At 39.5% G+C, this 13,293-nt stretch overlaps 1 long non-coding RNA gene across 1 annotated transcript in view; it reads left to right on the forward strand.

Annotated features, from left to right (window-relative positions):
- The first annotated feature begins 8,203 nt into the window (after positions 1 to 8,203).
- Positions 8,204 to 13,293, forward strand: part of LOC122561929 — a 33,304-nt gene continuing 28,214 nt past the window's right edge. The window contains exons 1-2 of the long non-coding RNA XR_006315157.1: positions 8,204 to 8,412; positions 9,287 to 9,336. This is a non-coding gene — a long non-coding RNA (uncharacterized LOC122561929). The remainder of the gene's footprint in view (positions 8,413 to 9,286; positions 9,337 to 13,293) is intronic.

A 13,293-nucleotide genomic window follows, 5' to 3' on the forward strand; every position in this document is an offset into this window, starting at 1 on the left:
TAGTGAATTTCTCCCGCTCTTATCACCTGCCACTGATGTATATTTGAAAGACTTACAAGTTGATATTCAACAAAATAGGTAATGTGGTGGGCAACAAATAAGATTAACTTAGAGAAGGGATCTTGATCAGATGGGCCAGTCGGCCAAGAAGTGGTAGATTGAATTTAATTTGGATCAATGTGAGGCGTCGCATTTTGGTAAGACAAATCAGAGCAGGACTTACACTGTTAATGGTAGTGCCCTGGGGAGTGTTGCTGCACAAAGAGACCCAGTGGTGCAGATGCATAGTTTCTTGAAAGTGGAGTCTCAGGTAGAAGAAGGTTGGTACACTTCCCTTCATTAGTCTGTGCATTGAGTGAAGGAGTTGGAATGTCATGTTGTGGCTGTGCAGGAAATTGGTCAGATCACGTTTGGAATACTGAGTTCAATTCTGGCTTTCCTGCTACATATTGTTAAACTTGAGAAGGTTCAGAAAAGATTTACGAGGATTTGAGCTGTAAGGAGAGGTTGAATAGGCTGGGTTTTCTTTGTCCTGGAGTGGCGGAGGCTGAGGGATGATCTTATAGAGGTTTATAAAATCATGAGGGGTACGGATAGAGTGAATAGCCAAGGTGTTTATCCCAGGATAGAGGTGTCCAAAATTAGAGGGCATAGGTTTAAGGTACAAGGGGAAAAATATAAAGGGACCTGAAGGGCAACTTTTTCATGTAGAGGGTGGTGCATGTATGGAACGAGATGCCAAAGGAAGTGGTGGAGGCAGATAGATGTCATTTAAGAGTCATCTCGAAGGGTTTAGAGGGATATGGGCCAAATGCTGGCAAATGGAACTGGATCAGTTTAGAATATCTGATGGGCATGGGCAAGTTGGATTAAAGTGTCTGTTTCCATGCTGTATAACTCTGACTCTATTATAGCCATATTATAAACCTTGGCTGTTCACAGGAAAATGACCCAGAGCTCCTGCTTCAGAGACAGGTAGGCCATCCTAAACAATAGCTCTTAGATACCTCCTCCTATCTCCCCTGGACCATGACCCCACCATGAAACATCAGGCTGTCATGCCCACCACTATCACTAATCACACGTCATCTGGTGATCTCCCCTCCATTGCCTCCAAGCTCCCAACCCCACACAACTTGCTTCAACATCCTTCCCAAAATCCACAAACAAGACAGCCTGGGTAGACCAATTGCTGTTGCCTGCTCCTGCTGCACAGAACTCAACTCTTCCTATCTCAACTCGATTCTTTCTCCCCTTGTCCACTCCCTATCCTGTGATTCCTCTGACACTTTACGTCAATTTCAGAAAATCCAGTTTGCAGGCTCCAGCCACCGCCTCATCGCCATGCATATGCAATCCCTTTACACATCCATACCCCAGTAGGATAGTCTCAGGGCTCTCGCATCTTCTTCCTGGAAAAAAGGTTTGCACCGCTCCATCCACCATCACCCTCCTCTGCCTGACCGAGCTTATCCTCACCCTGAACAACTTTCTTTTAGCTCCTCTCACTTTCTTCAGGTCAATGATGATGCCAACTTCGAGAAAGTGGCCTCTGAAATGTCCACCTTCTTTCTCAACCAAGAATTCCCCAGTACTGTAGCTGACAGGGCCCTCAACCAGGTCAGGTCATCTCCCCACTTCAGCCCTTACCCCCTCTCTCCCATTTCACTACAGTGATAGGATCCCCCTTGTCCTGACCTACCATCCCATCAACACCCACATCCAGGAGATCGTTAGCCACCATTTTCACCACATCTTGTGGGATCCCATCACAAATACCTATTCCTCTCCCCTCCTTATCAGCCCCAAAGACTGCTCCCTCTGGGACACCCCTGTCCACCCACCTTCAGTCCCAAAACCCCCTTCAGATCCACAGTACCTTCCCCTGCAACTACAGAAGGTCTAATACCTGTCTGTTTACTTCCTCCCTCCTCAGTTATCAAGGGCCCAAACACGCCTTCCAGGTGAAACAGCGCTTTACTTGCATTTCTCACAATTCACTTCTCACAACGTAATCTCCTCTACATTGGGGAAACAAAGCATAGACTGGGTGACCGCTTCACAGAACGCCTACGTTCTGTCTGTGAAAAAGACCCTGGGCTTCCAATTGCCTGTCACTTCAACACACCACCTTGTTCCCTGGCCAACATGTGCATCGCAGGCTAGCTGCAGTGCTCCAGTGCAGCTCAGTAGAAGCTTGGGGACTCGACAGCCTTCTGGATTCAATATCAAGTTCAACACTTTTAAGGTTTGAGGCATCTTCACATGAGCTTACCCCAAACCCTACACAGCAGGCCTTGTTATCACATGGTCGACTATTACACATCACCCATCGTTAGCCGCTAATTGTCCACTAATTAGTGGCTTTCCTTCTCCCAGGCCGACTGTTATCTACTCTTCTGAGTGTCCAACTGATTTTCACTTCATTTGGGTTCTATCTGACCCATTGTTTACTCCTTATCGCCTCCCTTCAATCTCTTTTTTGCATAAAAACCAACATTTACCGAGCTATCATCAGTTCTGCGGAAGGGTAACTGAACTCTGATTTCTCTCCACACATGCTGTGAGACCTGCTGAGCCTTTCCAGCAATTTCTGTTTTTGTTCTAGGTATGCAATAGCTGCGCCACAAGACTCAATTAAAGATAAGGGAGGATGTATTAATCTAAAAATTTTGGGAGCAATACAACTTTAAGAAAAGAAAAAAAAAATCTTTAAGCATTACAAATGAAAGGCTTGTGGCTTGTGTGCTTTAGTGACAACTGATTGGAACCAGCAGGAGCTCCTCAAACATAACTTACAAATATATACTGAACAGCTCCTGCTAACTCTAATGACTTAAAGGTGCTTTCCTGCACATTTGCAAGCCTGAAATTCCTAAATACACAGCTGAGTAGCTTAAAGGTGTTGGTTGAAATGTAAATTCACCATAGTCATTTACGAAGGTCTCTTCTGCTGTCCAGCTCCAAGGGTGTAATCTTCCTCAAAAAGAATACATTTTAATAAAACAATGGCAGCAAACCTCCATCTCTGTCACCATCCGTGGTTTTGGACTAGTTACTGTTTACATGCTGGAACTTCAGTCGACTGACTTTGTTATTCATGAAAACCATATGGCTTTGTTCTAATGCTCTATTTTAATTTTAAAAAATGAAGACTCACTGCTATAAATTAGGTGCTAGAAACAATGATGTTTGCTCATTATATGAAAGAAAGAGTGGCCAACCAAAATCTAACAAGATATAAAATGCACATACTTTCAATCAGACTCAGTAGCAGGAAGTCCATTTAACCTTCACATTGCTGTGGCCATTGCAAATGAACTGTTGAATTCTATTTGGGTTGTCTCCACATTATGTTCATCACTCGGGTCATGAAAAGCTTATTCGTGATTGGGAAACTATAGCAGCTCTTTCACTCTGGGGCCACTCTTCATTATAAAGAATAGAAGAGTTAATTCCGGTGACTTGATGATATTTATCCCTCAACCAGCAACACGAAAATGAATTAAAGCAGAAACTGCTAGAGAAACTCAGTGGGTCTGGCAGCATCCATGGAGGGAAAACAGAGTTAACATTCCAAGTCCAGCAACCCTTCTTCAGAATACATTATCTGGTCATTGTTGTTTGTGAGACCTTTCTGTGCTCAAGTTAGCTACATATTTCCTGGCATTGCGACAGTTACGATACTGCAAGCTACTTAATTAGTTTGAAAGCACTTTGGGATGTCATGTGATCAATCACACAACTACTTAAATGTAAATTGTTCTTTTTTTTTGCTTGATATAATATGGTTGATCAAAGTTTTGAAAAACATGTATTTTACATTTTAGCTGATGGAAAATTTCCCAGTAAACATGTTCTAATTATGACACATTGCGTTATAGAGAACATAGAACAATACAGTGCAGAACAGGCCCTTCGGCCATCGATGTTGTGCCGAACTATGAACTATTCTCAGCTCGCCCCCCCCTACACTATCCCAAAATTATTGTGACCACAGACTACAATTTCATTTAACTACCTTCATTGCACATAATGAAATTCATTAAGCTATCCATGTTTTAATGAACATATTTTCTATAAGTAATCTTGAGGCCAGAGCTGTTGCTATGCAATACAAGGAAAAATCTAGTTGTTTTAAAATTACAATTTTACAAAGAAATGTTATGAATCCTTGTAATTTAGCAACAAAGTAGTAATTTAGTCAAAAGATTTATGGGAAGGCCTTAAACTGTGAGAGTGAAGTTCAAGCAGTGCATGTTCATTGTATGAACCCTGAGTTTATGTTGCTACAAATTCCCTTGCATCTGTTATTAGTTATTATCTATGCCAGGTTATGTATTTTCATATTTTCTTTAAAAAGATACTTCTGTGCTACTGAGACCCATTTGTTTGATTTTCAGATTTTCGGATATTGTTAAATTTGAAAGTAATGTCATGTGACATATGACAAAGAACATTACCATTCCAATTTTGTATGATCTGAAGGTATGTTGATGATGTGACAGGAGCTGTGTCATTGCCAACTTCTCTTTCTAAGCAGGTTTTTTTTTAAATATTCTTTCACGGGACATGGGCAACATTGACTCAGCTGGAATTTATTGGCCATTCCCAAATCCATTTAAGAAAGTGATTGTGTATCGGCTTCTTGAATTGCAGGAAGATTACAGCATATTTACTACCTCTTATGGACTCTATCCTGGCTCTCCCCAACCTCTTGGTGCAAGGAAGTTTTTTCATCTCTTCTCATGAGGCTGCCTGAGATATGATCACGCATATTTTCACAGACAAGAATTACAAAAGCGAATAAAGTGATCAGCATTTTGATCACCAGAGATTAGCGGAGACAGCGCACTCCTACTTTGAAGAATTATGTGCCAGCATTTAGTGCAGTTGTCAAAAGAAGGGAAGATTTTACATGGTAATTCCTGCTGTCATGATGAGGGCAGGTGGGAAGCAAAAAAACCTGGCATTTTGTATCCCATTCCTATTGGAATCTCACTGTGTATAATCGTATTTAGGCTGGTACTAATATTGCCAACAATTTTCCAATATTTAAATACGGCTTTAATGGGTGAATAGCAGATTGTGTGTGATTTCTAGTTTTTGATGGGATGACACTTGAAACTCCAGTTTGCCCACTTGGATTAGGCAGTGAGGAAGTTTCATGAATAAAGAAGCCAACCAAAAATTCAAAGGAACATCTTTTTGTCAAAGGTGCTGTTTTTCTTACGGCAATATTTTCCGATGATTTTTGTAATATTATTTTTCTTTGTGTGTTTCCTTGCTTTTATTTTCTCTTTTGGCAGCAGAACCAATTGGAAATGTTTATGTGACATTAAAAACAATAGAAAATATTTTCTGAGAAATCTCTATTTTAAAGACTTCAGCAGAACAGTAAAGTAATAAAAAGAATAAATGTTAAAAAGAGGAAATATAATGGAGGCATTTAATCCAGTTCAGTACATCAGACATCATTCAATCACAGCTTGTTTGTCACTTGATGGGTCCACAAATCATGTAGAGTCATCGAATGGTTGCCTTACTGAAACAGGCCTTTCCATCCTGTCAGGTCCATGCTCTCAGCACTAGTAAGCTAGTCTCACTCTATTGTCTTTTCCCTGTCAGCTTGCAATTTTTAATCTCTCCAGATAAATGTGAAGTGCCTTTTTGAAAGCAAAGATTATTTTTATCTTCAATCCATTCTCAGACAATAGGACAGGTTTTCCCCCCACATACTCTCATCTTGATCCCTTGTGACTGTGGAAAGTTCTATCAAATTCCTTCTCGACTTTACGTTTGACAAATCTGGGTCTGCTATCCCATATATCCCTGTAATTGAAATCTCTTATCCTCAAATCTACCACTGTGAATCTTTTCTGCATTGTCTTTGGGGCAATCAAGTGTGATGGGGAAAGGGCAGGAAAGTGGATGTGAGGAGTGTTGGATCAACCATGATCCTATTGAAGGGTGGACCAGTTTCATGTGGCCAAATAGCCAACTCTTATTCCTTTTTCCTGTTCCTATTTCTTACAGTCTTGATGCCTTTACATCACTTCTAAATGTCTGTCAGATAGAATTGCTCCAACTTAGGCTTATCTATGTTTCATAACTGTTCAGCATTGTCGCTTTTGTGTTTGAGGAGTAGAATGTTTTGCATTTACAGCTAAAATGTTTTGTCAAGTGTGATTCATGGTGCTTTTCCGCCATGACTTGGAGTGACTTTTATCAAGAAATCCTGACTTCATTAATTAAGTATCAGCACCATTCTCATGGAATCATAGCAGTAGAGGTGGAAATGCTCGCTACTGCTAAGATCTACCAACATTCATGCCACTGGTGACGTACATCAATTCATATGCTGCGAGACAGGACCAACCTCTCATACTGCGGTGCTCATCAATATCAACAAAGGAATGAGTCGGAAAGGTAAGCTAGCTCCCTGCCTTGCATCTAGGGACCTAAAGATGCTGCTGGATAGAGTGATGGAGAACAAGGCTATTCTTTCTCCTGCAGATCACCAAAGAGGCCACACCACCAGTCACAGGCAGCTTGTGTCCTTAGTTAAACAGAACACACAACAGTGTGGGGAGACGGTTAAAAGGCACCTGCATTCCTCCCAGCTCAGTACCATCATCTTGTCTCTGTTACTTCACACTCAAAGGGCCACTACTTACTCTAACTCTGCCACGACACATGCACCAGTGCTCAGGGACTATGATTCTCACTTTTTTGCAGATATTTGTTCCAACTGCACTTCATTCTCCCAAACTACTAACTCTTTCCTACCATCCAGACTTCCTATCCACTCATGGGGGACATCTCACCACCTCTCCTGTCCTAGTATCAGCATTAACTGCTCTTCCATCCACCTCCATCAGTCAATCCCTCCCTTTGTCTCACAGGAACAATTGGTTCACAACTAAGTAAAGACCAATAAAGGTGCAATGGACATTCAGGCCCTCACACCATCCTCCTCACTCCAAAGTGGTCAGAGAAGAGCACAACCACTCACAGATGGGAAGATCGCAATATCACACCACTCCATTAAACTTCACTGTCCTATGCTGTACTCCTCTTCCATTATCACCAACACTAACATGTTCTGACTCATGTTTTCTGGAAGAGATTTACATATCATAATAATTCACTGCATTAAAAGTATTTTCCTCACCTCATTGAATTTATTATCCCATCCTTTTACGCATAAAGGTGTCATGTCACGGATTGTCTCAAGGTTCATGTTTTGTTAATCATTGATCTCTTGTGAAACTACAACTCTGTCAATCTGAGTAGCTCATTAAAAGACAGATACCTAACAGAGCATCCACTTTTGTAAAGTTGGTGTTGTATGTTCTTATAATAGGGACTGCAGAACACTGTCTGTACGTTATTATAATGGGGACTACGGAATACTGCCTGTTTGTTATTATAATGGGGACTGCAGAACACTGTCTGTTCAGTTATGCTTCCTACATTGCAACAGGGATGATACTTCCCGGGTACTGCATAGGTTAAAAAAAATGTTCATTTAAAAATAAGTTATTATTTATTTATAGAATGTGGATGTAAGTCCTGCATTTATTGCCCATCTTTAATTGCCTGTGACAAAATGGTAGTTTGCCAGTTCTTTAAGTATAATGGAATGGCTGGCTTGGCTATTTCAAAGGGCAGTTATGAGTCAGTCGCCTTGCTGTGAGTTCAATATCATAAACGACCAAACCTCATAAAAGTGGCAGATTTCCTTCTCTAAAGGGCATTGATAGGTTCTCATTGCAACCTCGTGGTCACTGTTACTTACACAAGATTATTTTATCATTTCAAATTAATTTATTTAATTGAGTTCCTCAGTTTCTGAGACAGAGTTTTGAATTATGTCCTTAGATCATAAGTCTAACACTGTTAGTGCACCAATGTTGGGATATGCTGAGATTGTGAAAGTCTTTCCCTTGTTTAAATATAGAGTCATTGATGCTAAGTATATATTAATGTCGTTCGCTGCAGATTATGTTCAAAATGGATATATTAGCAGCAAAGTAATTTCAGCAAATGCCCTGCCAATAGCAGGTAAATGTGGAAACAAGCCTGAATTTTGCATTATTTCTTAATTTAGACATTTTACACTCTAAAAGATTAATTGTTCAGAGTCACTATAAATTAAAATTGTAATTAAGATAATTCTTTTATTGATGTAGTAATTTTTTCCTGTCGCACTGAATAATATTGAGTTAACTTTATTGCTGTACATTAGCTGCAATGTAAGTTTTCCAAAAGGATTTTAACTGAACTGCTTAATATTATTTAGTTGCTGAGAGTGCTTCCTTATAAATACTCTTGTGATGGACCTAAAGCCGAACGAATTTGCGATCTAAGTGTGAACACTGGTCATACACATGCTGCAGTTCAGACACGGTTTGTATAGACAATAGAACTGGAACTTTATTCTTTTCTGCATGGGTAAACAGTAGTGTTCAGTAGTTTCTTACGCCTTCCATCAAAAGTTGGGACACCCAGAGATGGCAGTCACAGGATAGACATCACAGAACTTGGCACTGGGCTAAGTAACTTGTCTTAGCTCCAGATTGAAACCAGCACGCTCTTTGCAAATTACATTTTGTACACTAGTCATCTGAATGAGATTCTTGATTTATTGTCAATTAAGGCAAATTGGGGACAGTTTTCTGCTGTTGGCCTAAACTCACTGTAGGATTTGGATTGAGATTGTTCAAACTCACTTGAAAGAAGACTTTCATAGTCAATAGACAAGGGGGTCTTTCATCCTTTCCCTTCGGCTCAATTTGAAGCAGCTCCCAATGGTGCATAACAGCAATATTTGAAACCTGTTCTTTAATTTGGCAAAATGGACTTATTGAGCACTAACAATTTGCTTTTGAAAAAAATACAACAATAAACTATTCTATATAGCTTGATTAGTTGTAGACTTACTTATAGCAACCGAGTGCAATAAATATAATTATAATTATGATAGATGGAAGAATCTGTTTTGTAACTTGTCATATTCTGCTTGTGTACATTAGGTTAATTCGTCAATCTTATCTCGATTACCAAAATATGAAAGCTCTCAAACAGCTTCCATAAGCATTACATACTTTTGTATAGAGTGACTAGGTTAAGTTTGCATTACAAACAATGAAACCAAGAATTTACTGTGAAAATTCAACAAATTATTTATTTTGTATGCGATAGTATATAGTATATGTTTTGTCATTTGCAACTATAATAGCACTAATGAACAAAATTCCATAGTGTGTTTCTGTTAATACAGATTGGAATGAAGTCAACAGTAAAGAAGCAGAGTGGGCAGTTGTCAATGAGGTAAGTCGTGAGCAAAGTCCTCACTGGCACCTGATTTAATGCATCACCACTTACAGAGTATTTGTAGCATCTGTGAGTGAAACATGAGATAGGTAGTCTGCTCAACAAATCAGATTGAAGAATCCACATAAAGACAAACAGAATCTAAAAAAAAAGCTCAAAGCAGAAACTCATCAAAGTTTATTACACTATATAAAAGCATATGGTGTGGGGTCATAGTAGGATGGACAGATGATCAGTTAGCTAGATAGGGTAGGGCATAAATTGATTGTTTTCAGGTTGACAAGTAGAGTGGACAGGTTCAGTGTTGGGCCTCAACTATATCCAGTCAAAACAACTGGTTTGGATGAAGGGGTATAGTGGTTAATTTGTTGATGGTGGGATGATAGTAGGAGAGAAACATGTAAAGAGGACATGATGAATCTGCAGAGAGACATGAGTAGGTGAAGTGAGTGGGTAACAATTTGGCAGGTGAAGTATAATGAGGGAAAATACGAACTTATCCACTTTGGCGGGAAGAAAAGAACTGGTTTTGTCTACTTCTTGAAGAAAAGATATACACGTGCTACAAACAGTTCAGAGAAGGGTCAATTGATTGACACCTAAGATTGAAATGATGGAATATCTTCTGAGGAAAGGTTTGGCAGGTTAAACCTGAATGCATTGGAGTTTAGAAGAATGAAAAGTGATTTAATTGAAGCATACAAGATCCTGTGTGGACTTAGCAGGATGGATGCTGAAAGGATGGTTCCCTTTGTAAGAGAGACTAGTACAAGGCGGTACACTTTAAAAATAAAGGATCTCCCATTTAAGATGATGATGAGGACAATGTTTTCTTCCAGATGGTTGAAAATCTTTAGAACCATCTACCCTGAAAAGTTACAGATGCAGGGTCATTGAACACCTTTTACGCAGAGATATATTCCTGGCTAATAAGTGAATCAAAGGTTATTAGGGAAATGTGGAGTTGAAGCCAGTAGAAGAGTGAACATGAATGCCAGAGCAGGCATGAAGGGCTGAATAGCCTACACTTGCACCTGATTCATATGTTTAATGTTCATATCAGGAAACACAGTTAATTAAAAAAAAACTCCATCGTAAAATGACTTCTGAAGAAGTGCAATTCCACACTTGCAAACTGAGTTTTCAGGATTAGAGTGATTGTTTGACGGAAGTGATGAAATGCATGTATTTCAATGCTAAGTCAATGGATGAATTCAATTTTCTCATCTGTGGTAAGTATGACGGTGTGGCATTTAATCAAATGAGAGAATAGTAGGTGGGTCAAGACCACATACCTCCCAGTATTGTCATAAATTCATGTCAGAAGATTTGTCAGATAGCCTTCCAGTCCTTCTATCAATTGACGTTTGAAGCCATTAAGTAGGCAAGTCATTCCTCAGCCACTACCACTGACATTGACCTAGCTACAGCTGTGTATGGTGGGATCCTCACTATACTGGGAGTATGATAAGCAAACCTATGCATTGTTATACACATGCTCCTGGGGAGGGTGCCTCATTCAAAAGCACTCAGTACCTGACTGAGGGACCTGGCATTGGGAAAATAGAGCCTGCTAACAGCCAACCTCTTGATGTTCACCCTCTCCACACTGGTAACCCTGACATCCTCTTGCAATCATTCACTTGGAGCCTGGAATCAAGTGGATAGCGTATTGGCACCAGCCACTGTCTCCCCATTGACCAAAACAGTTCACAGAGCTGCAGGTCTCTGATTCACCGGCAGTGCCTGGCAACAAGAGTTTGGCCTCTGGGTGTCTGAAACCACTCCTGTCCTGCTCTGATGTATTAATAAACCAGAGTCTTGAGTTTGGAGATAGTTCCCTTAACATCATGGATCTGATTCAAATTGAGCTGAGAGCATATTGCATCATTCAATCTACCTTTACTACTCAATGTTGCACCAAGATGGAACAACCCTTGATATGAAAGAGCTTTGTTATTTTCAACTTGCTACTGGTTTCGACACTGTGTTTTTAAAAAAAAATTGTCCTAATGTTTTTCAGTTCATAAAATGCGAAAATATTTCAGCATGCACCTTTATTGACGTTCCTAATATAGACTGTCACTCAGGCAGAGCAAAAGTAAATAATTTCTACAAACAACAAGGGGTAGGTTTTCAAGTGTATTACACTAGATAAAAAAGAATGTAATGAATGTAAAATGCAAACTGTTGTACATATACTTCATTATCACATTGTCAGAACATCACACTATGAATCCCACACAATATTTGGAGTGAAGTTCAGTGACTGCTGCCAAATAGATAATATATGAATCAAAACATCCATTAAATTGACGAAAGAGAATGCTTGCATTAATATGGTGTCTTACCACTTGCTCAGGCCATTGCTATGTGCTTGCCAACCCATGAATTACTTTGGAAATGCAGTTGTCGTCATTAAGAAAATAGCAGATCATGTCAGGTATCTTCTTTCACCTTCCTGCTCCTCTCAAGTGTTGCACCAACCAGGTAGCAATCCCAATTAATCAAGTGTGCAGGCGATAGAAGCATTACGTGTTCCAAACACTGGAATTTAGTACGGTTGATTGAAAGAGTCTGTGGGCTAAGAATAAATCCTGCAAGCCTTCTTCAATTCCCTACTGTAGTCTGCAGGCCACATGGCATTATCTTTTATTTGATCAGGCGTTCCCAATATTAAACAAAACTGATTTCTTTGGCATAGAGTTTTTTTTCAGTTAACATTCATGTATTTCAGCTTCAGTACAGTTTAACACCTGGCAGCTGCCTAGCTCCCCAGCTAAGTCAAGGTATCCTCCATTGAGGTTAAAAAGATGGATGTGCGCCAATCGGAATGTAAGGCTGTCTAACAATGTGAGTAAGAAAAAGCATTAGGTAGCAAGTTTGTGTTAATGTTGTAGTAGCTTGGCCACATTGTACATGTTCTGTTCAACTGTTCTTTGGACGCAACAAAAAGAAGTTACAATTTCTTTTTTTCTTTTCTTGGACTTCCAAAGTTTCCTTCTTGGATATAATCAACAAAACTTCCCTCCCTCTCCCCTACATGCCAATTACAACCAAACATTTGCTTATGTCAGCAAAAATCATTACCCAAAGCATTTGAATTTGGAATATTCAATCACACCCTGATAAAAGTACTACCAGGGACATAGTAAACTAATGATGCTGCATCACTGAGGTTTGAATCCACCATCTCTCCAATCGCCAGCCTGAGAAGGGTATAACGTACAATTTAAATAAACTTAGCATAGGAATATGAATAGCAAGGAACATTTGCTGAGTCAAAATGAGGCAGATATTTGAACAGTAATACTTTTTGTGTTTCATATGAATAACCATTGGCTTGTAAACTTGCTCCACAGTGTTCTCGAAAATCCATATTTTGGTTTGTTGATTGTTTCAAATTTTCTGCACAAATGGAACTATACTGGAGGCATTTACAATGGGAATAGAAGTTTCCATTACACCATTATTGTTTGGTGTGCAGTCCATCAATATATACCGTTTTAAAAGTTCGTTTGATTCTTCGTTTCCAGTATATTTATTGGTACAATGTCAGTAACACAAACATGCTGCAGTAGATCGTTAACAGTTAGGATTAGTGTTCACTTCATCATTTCCAGTTATCTAATTCTTTTAACATGCACTTATTTGTCAGTTAACTGAATGAATTGCAGAACAAATGTTTACTTAGCAAGTTAATGTTCTTATGTAATGAGCAGCCTAATATGTTAAATTAATTAGTTATATTTGTGAAGGAATGGGTTATTGGAAGGAGTCACAGCATCCTATCATTGTCTTCGGAAAGGCTTCAGTTACAAGGAAGAAATCATTGAATCATAGAATGTCTACAGTATAGAAACTGGCCTTTTGGTCCAACAAGTCCACACGGACCCTCCGAAGAGTAGCCCATCCAGACCCATCCTCCAACCCTATTTCCTTACATTTAGCCCT

This window comes from Chiloscyllium plagiosum, chromosome 24, assembly GCF_004010195.1.
Source record: "Chiloscyllium plagiosum isolate BGI_BamShark_2017 chromosome 24, ASM401019v2, whole genome shotgun sequence".
In the NCBI taxonomy this organism is placed as follows: domain Eukaryota; kingdom Metazoa; phylum Chordata; class Chondrichthyes; order Orectolobiformes; family Hemiscylliidae; genus Chiloscyllium; species Chiloscyllium plagiosum.